The sequence below is a fragment of the Leptonychotes weddellii genome, chromosome 13 (genome assembly GCF_054177405.1).
Source record: "Leptonychotes weddellii isolate Sample4059 chromosome 13, ASM5417740v2, whole genome shotgun sequence".
NCBI lineage: Eukaryota > Metazoa > Chordata > Mammalia > Carnivora > Phocidae > Leptonychotes > Leptonychotes weddellii.
Window position 1 is genome coordinate 77,142,888 of NC_138381.1, and position 6,539 is coordinate 77,149,426.

General features: G+C 48.0%; 1 long non-coding RNA gene across 1 annotated transcript; it reads left to right on the top strand.

The window, feature by feature from the left end:
• The first annotated feature begins 411 nt into the window (after positions 1–411).
• Positions 412–6,048, top strand: LOC115943673 (uncharacterized). The gene is made up of 4 exons (XR_004078259.2): positions 412–856; positions 3,793–3,852; positions 4,790–4,997; positions 5,643–6,048. It is a non-coding gene; the product is annotated as an uncharacterized LOC115943673 (long non-coding RNA).
• The last annotated feature ends 491 nt before the right edge of the window (positions 6,049–6,539 follow it).

Here is a 6,539-nt window from a genome sequence, read left to right on the forward strand (position 1 = left end):
TCTGAAGACCCCACAAGTCCTGTGTCCTGGACATGCTAGACTCTGTGGATTGCAGGGAGATTTTGCAGCTCAAGATACATTGCAATGCAGTGTCTCTGTAAATCTAAAATTATTTTAAATTAAAAAGTTCATCAGGGGCGCCTGGGTGGCTCAGTTGGTTAAGCGACTGCCTTCGGCTCAGGTCATGATCCTGGAGTCCCTGGATCGAGTCCCGCATCGGGCTCCCTGCTCCCTGCTCGGCAGGGAGTCTGCTTCTCCCTCTGACCCTCCCCCCTCTCATGTGCTCTCTCTCATTCTCAAATAAATAAATAAAATCTTTAAAAAAAAAAAAAAGTTCATCAAAAAATATGTTCCAAGTCTTGGACATGAAACCACCCAGAATGCCCCAACATAGCACCTAGTACTTTTTAAAGGAGTCATACTCTAGCTTTGGCACTCTGCTGGGAAGCTCTTGAGCACGGAACCAGGGTTCATCCACACTGAGACATGCCCTAAGTTTAAAATACACACCAGATTTCAAAGCCTTCATATGAAAAAATAATGTAAAATGTCAAATTAATGATGTATATATTGATTACATGTTGAAATAACATTTAGATATATTGTGTTACATAAACTATATTATTACAATTAATTTCACCTTTTTTTTTTTTAGCCTTGTTAACATGGCTACTGGAAAATTTAAAATACACATGTGGCTCGCATTTGTGGTTTGTGTCCTGTTTCTATTGGATGGTGTTGCTTTAGAGCATCCTTCCTCCGTCCTCATCTGGTAGGATGTTTCCCCTCGGATGGACACACAGGAGACCCTGTCTGAATCCAGCCAGTGTGACCACAGACAGGTCCCCTAACCTAGGTAAGCCTCACTCTCCTCATCTGGAGAATGGGTGTTATGATAGTGACCACAGCGGGACCCTATTATGAGGATTAAATTCAGTATTCTGTGTAAAGTACTTAGCGCCCTGCCTGCCACATTACAAGCCTTCAGTGCATCAGTCAAATGTCATCTTCCACCTACTCTTGAGTCTGACTCCTCTTCTTTCCCATCAGGGTTTTGCTTTCCCCCGTCTGTCCTCTGTAGCACCTTGCCCTCTTTCCCCATGAGCCCTTCCTTCTTCTAAGATGTATGGCTCTTCCCAGTTCTTACAGGAAAAATATCTTCATTCGGGGCGCCTGGGTGGCTCAGTCGTTAAGCATCTGCCTTCGGCTCAGGTCATGATCCCAGGGTCCTGGGATCGAGCCCCACATCGGGCTCCCTGCTCCGCGGGAAGCCTGCTTCTCCCTCTCCTACTCCCCCTGCTTGTGTTCCCTCTCTCGCTATGTCTCTCTCTGTCAAATAAATAAATAAAATCTTTAAAAAAAAATATCTTCATTGTACTTTTTTTTTACTACTTACTGTCCAATTTCTCCCCTTCTTTTTGCAACTCACATGAATAGCCCACATTTCATTCCTCTACCTTTGTTTCTTTTTTTTGTTTGTTTAAGACTTTTATTTGTTAGGTGCGCCTGGGTGGCTCAGTCGGTTGAGCAGCAGCCTTTGGCTCAGGTCATGATCCTGGGGTCCTGGGATCGAGCCCTGCATCTGGCTCCCTGCTCAGCGGAGAGCCTGCTTCTCCCTCTCCCTCTGCCTGCTGCTCTGCCTACTTGTGCTCTCGCTCTATCTCTCTGTCAAATAAATAAATAAAATCTTAAAAAAAAAAAGACTTTTATTTGTTAGAGCAGTTTCAGGTTCACAGGGGAATTGAGGGGAAGGTACAAAGAGTTTCCATATACCCCCAGCCCCCCACATGCACAGCCTCCTCTCATCAGTATCCTGCAAGATGGTGCGTTTATGACACTCGAGGAACCATCACCACGGCGCATGGCTTACATAATAGTTCCCTCTTGGTGTTGAACACTCTGCGGGACTAGACAGATGTACGGCAGATACCCATCATTATGGTCTATACAGTGTTTGCACGGCCTTGTGCTCCACCTGTGCTCCATCCCGCCCCTTCAACCCTTAACCCTTGGCAACCCCCAATCTCTGTACTGTCTCCATAGTTTAGCCTTTTCCAGAATGTCCCATCGTTGGAATCACACAGTAGGTATCTGTTCACATTGGCTTTTTTCACCTCATCAGAGGCATTTAAAGTGTTCTCTAAGTCTTTCTTTGCTAGCTCATTTCTTTTTGGCCCAGAATAAGATTCCGTTGTCTGGATGGAGCACACTGTATTCATCCATCACCTGCTGAAGGGCATCTTGGTTGCTTCCACGTTTGGGCGATTATGAATAACGCTGCCATAAACATCTGTGTGCAGGTTTTTGTGCGAACGTAAGTTTTCTGCTCCTCTGGGGAAATACCAAGGAGCATGACTGCGGGATCTTGTGGTCGTTCCTCCGCTTTTGACCCATCTTCCCCTTCCCCAGGCTCCCGAGCAAGTCCGGCTGCTGCCTGTGCCCTGGGGCCAAAACCATCTTAACACTTCCCCTGTGACTCTCATCCCAGCACGCCTCCTACCCAGTCTTCAGTCTTCTCAACCCTTTAGAATAAAAACAAAACGAAAACAAGCGTAGGGAATGTTCTTTTTTATTGAAGTCCTTCTTAGGACTGCAATCAAGCTCGCTCCCAAATGACATCCAAGACTGTGTCTGCCTGGAGACCAGTGGGGAGCCCACCTCCTCCCGGCTGTTCTTAGCTGGATGGAGCCCTTCCCATTGGCCCTGAGGTGAGGGGTGTCCTGGGTGGAGGCAGAGCCCCATGCTGGCGCCCCTCTGAGCCCTGGTCACTGGAGCGGAACGTTAGGGTCTGCAGTCCGCTCCCTCCTTTGTACCGCACGTGCTAAGCAGTAAACAGCCCTCCAGGACCCAAATAAAAAGGTCTTTATGGAGAGAACAAACACAAGCAAATGCCAGAATCCAATTTAAATGAATAAATAAACCCAATTCCAGAGACTACAGGCCACAAGATTTCGGGGACACGAGCCAAGCACGTTGGTTTCTCGTAAATGTGGGGGAGGAGGGGAGATCCCGGCCCCTGTTGGCAAACCCCGGCACCTCCAACTCTGAGGGTCCAGGCCCCTCGAAGGGAAGGCACTCTCCCCTGGCTTTCTCCACCCACAACGAGCTTTCAAGTTTGCATTCAGGAATAAAGGCGAGTGCAATCTCCCAGAGCTCTGGGAGCTAGCTCGTGGGTCCCTTGCTGGCCTGGGGATGTGGCCATTTTCTGGCTCGGCCTCCATCACTTCATCCCTCTACAAGTCCCACCTCGTCTCCTCCTCTGATGACCTTTCCTTTACTCCACCGTTCCACGCTATGCACAGTGCTTGCTCGAAGCTTCTGTCCCCTCTGGCTTCTACTGTCTATGGTGACACAATGCCTTCTCGCTGCTCTGCTCTGGCTCAAGCTGCTGTCTTGTCCAGACATCAGCCTCAGGCACAGCTTCCGTGGCCTCATGGCCCCAGTGCTCCTTCTGTGTCTCTTGACTTCTCTCCACTCCTGATGGACCAATTGTCTCTCCATCCCTGGACAGAAATCCTGAAAATCTGAGTGTGGGACAGGTTTCCTACCTGGTCATCTTATGGGCTGCCACCCCTCCTTATGGGGGCTCCTCAGACCTCCCCCTGGGCAGGAGGGAGGAGTGGGCGCTTTGGTCCTGGCGAGGGGACACGGATCTGGCCAGCACCTTGCACCAGATTGGTGCAATTTCTCTTCCCAGCATATCCATCCATCCGCGCCATCAATATTTAAGTACTCTCACGTGCCAGGCTGCGGGCAGGGAAGCATAAGAGAATTAAACATTCTTCCTTGCAGGAGCTCTCGGTCTGCAGAGGGAAAACCACAACCAGCTTCTAAGACAGTGCCTCAAACACAGTGAGTGGGACGGCAGGGCGCCAGGGATGAGGGTGGGCGGGCAGCGAAAGCCATCTGGAGCAGGGCTGAGTGCTGGGGGCCAGGTCGGAGAGAAAGGCTAGAACTGTCCCGCCATCCTCACCTGGCCCGGGCCTGGAGTGCTGCTGGCCGGCACCTCGTCGGCCTCGCTGTGGGGCAGAAACAACGTGGTCTCATTTCAGGGAAATGGGGCATCTTTGCCCCTTGGCTCCATCAGTTATACCTCTGGTTTTGACCTAAAGTTTGGCTTTTGGGGGATGCTGGGAGCTGTGGCTGCCAGCACGAGGAGGGGGCCAAAATAATAATAGTATCTATGTCTTTGCCCCAGACACCCCACCCACCCACACTGCGCTCTGGTGCAAGAGATTTGGAGCAAAACCAGAAGGCAAGGTCCTGAGCCTCGGGGGCCGCCGAAGGGCTGGGGAGCTGGCTGGGCTCTGGGCTCCCTGAAATCCTCAGACTATTTTTCAAACATCGGGGGATTGGTTAAAATCCAAAGTCAGTTTTTCCATGTTAGGTTTTCCCCCCTCCATTTAACCCTGCTTGTCGCTCGGTGGAAATTGAACCTTCCTGTGGGCGTGCGTGTGTGCATGCATTCCACAGCCCACTAGCACTCAACAGGGTAAGTTGGAAACAATGTTTACGGTTGACGCTATGTCATTCTATACTAAAGAGGAGTTGTATGGGCTGAATTGTGTCTCCCACCCCAAGTCATATGTTGAAGTTCTAAACCCAGAACTTGAGAATATGACTTGATTCCGCAATAGGGTCTTTCCAGGTATAATTAGTTAAGATAAGGTGACACAGGAGTAGGGTGGCCTTAACCAATGGGACTGGTGTCCTTCTTAACGAGGGTAATTTGGACACGGACACACATAGGGAGAATGCCATGTGAAGATTAGATCCGTATCTCCAGCAGCCAAGAAACTTCCAGAAGCTGGCAGCGAGGCCTGGGACAGTCTTCCCAGCACCTTCGGAGGGAGCATGGCCTTGCCAATACCTTGATCTTGGACTCCAGCCTCCAGAACGATGAGACAAGACATTTCTGTTGTTTAAACCACTCGGTTTGCTGTTGTGGGAGTCCCAGGAAACCCACACAGGATTTGCGATGCTGTTGATTTCCACTGGTGAGTCATTAAAAGGCATTCTTTTCAATTGCTTGGGATGCATTTTATTATTATTTTTTTTCTAGCACATACTTTCCTTTTTTGCTAATTGTTTTTAGGGTACAGGTAAACTAATAAAAAATGAATCTGCTTTTCTTCTCCACACACTAGGACTATAGTGTTCTTTCCTTCTTCTTTCCAGTATCCCTGTGTACTTAACCCACATCTGCCTCATTGTTTCTCCATCGCGTTAAAACAAAATAACACCTCCACCCAGGCTTCCACCCTCTGAAATGGGGAGCAATATGCCTGGATGGGCAAGATAGGGTTCTGAAGACAAACCCTTTGGTTGCACAATCTCTGCTCCATTCTTTATTATCTTCAGGACCTCAGGTTTGTTACAAAGCTTCCAAAATCTTTTGTCTCCAACTGTAATATGGGGACGTTAACATCTTATGAGATCCGAAAAGGTCATACACAAAAGACACAAAATACATACACAAAATACATCACCTGGGCAAAACATTATTTCAAAGGGCCGAGTTTCCTAAGATGCATTAAAGTTGCTCATTCACTTGGTAAACACAATCAAGAACTTTCTACCTGTCATGGAATGTTCTAGGTGTTGGAATGCAAACTAAAGCAGAATATTCCTTACCCCTTTAGGACTTCCCAGTCCAACTGGTGTGTCAGCATCAGAATGTGATTAAAGCTATGGGAATGATATCTGACTGACTTTTTCAGCCATCAGTGACAGAAACCCAACTCAAATCAATGAAAACAGAAAAGGAAATTTATTGGCTCCCTTCACTGCGAAATCTAAAGGCAAATAGATGGCTCCAGGCGTGACGGATCCGGGTACACAAACAACGCTATCAGGGATTGACTTCTCTCTACCTCTTGGTTCTCCTTTGTCCTGTGTTGTCATTCTTAGGCCGGTGACACAGTGGCTGCCAAAATCTCCCAGCTTACAACTGTGCCCATTTAGGGACGAAGCAGTAAAATCTCCTGCCCAAAGATGTCAACCAAAATCCTTGGGAGTCAAAAACTAATGTTGTAATGTATGGTGATTAACATAACATAATAAAAATAAATTAATTAATAAAAAAAAATCCTTGGGAATGTTCTCACTGGCTTGGTTTCACTCACATCCCTGTCTAGTGACCTCGTTATGTGGCTATGGGTTAGAAATACACCGAATGACCATGGCTGGCTCATGGGTCCATTCCTGGTGCCAGGAAGGAGGGCCAGCTCCTCTCAAGCCAGAAGGATAAAATGTGGAAGAGAAGTGGTCTCCCCAAAGGAAAATCAGGAACAGGGAACGAATGCTGAGCAGGCAGAAACAATAGAAGTCTGTTATAGAACAGAGGAGGAAGGAAATTCTCTGTCCAAGAGAGGAGTGAAGGTGTCAGAGGAAGCCTCAGGAAAGGGGAAATGCTTTGTGCCAAATACTTAAGCATGTTTGCCAGAGGAGAAGTCATTCTGTCAATTTGGGATGAGGTTAATCTAACAAGGACCTTGAGTTCCCTGCCTGCAGGTGAGACAACAGACTGACCTCCGTGG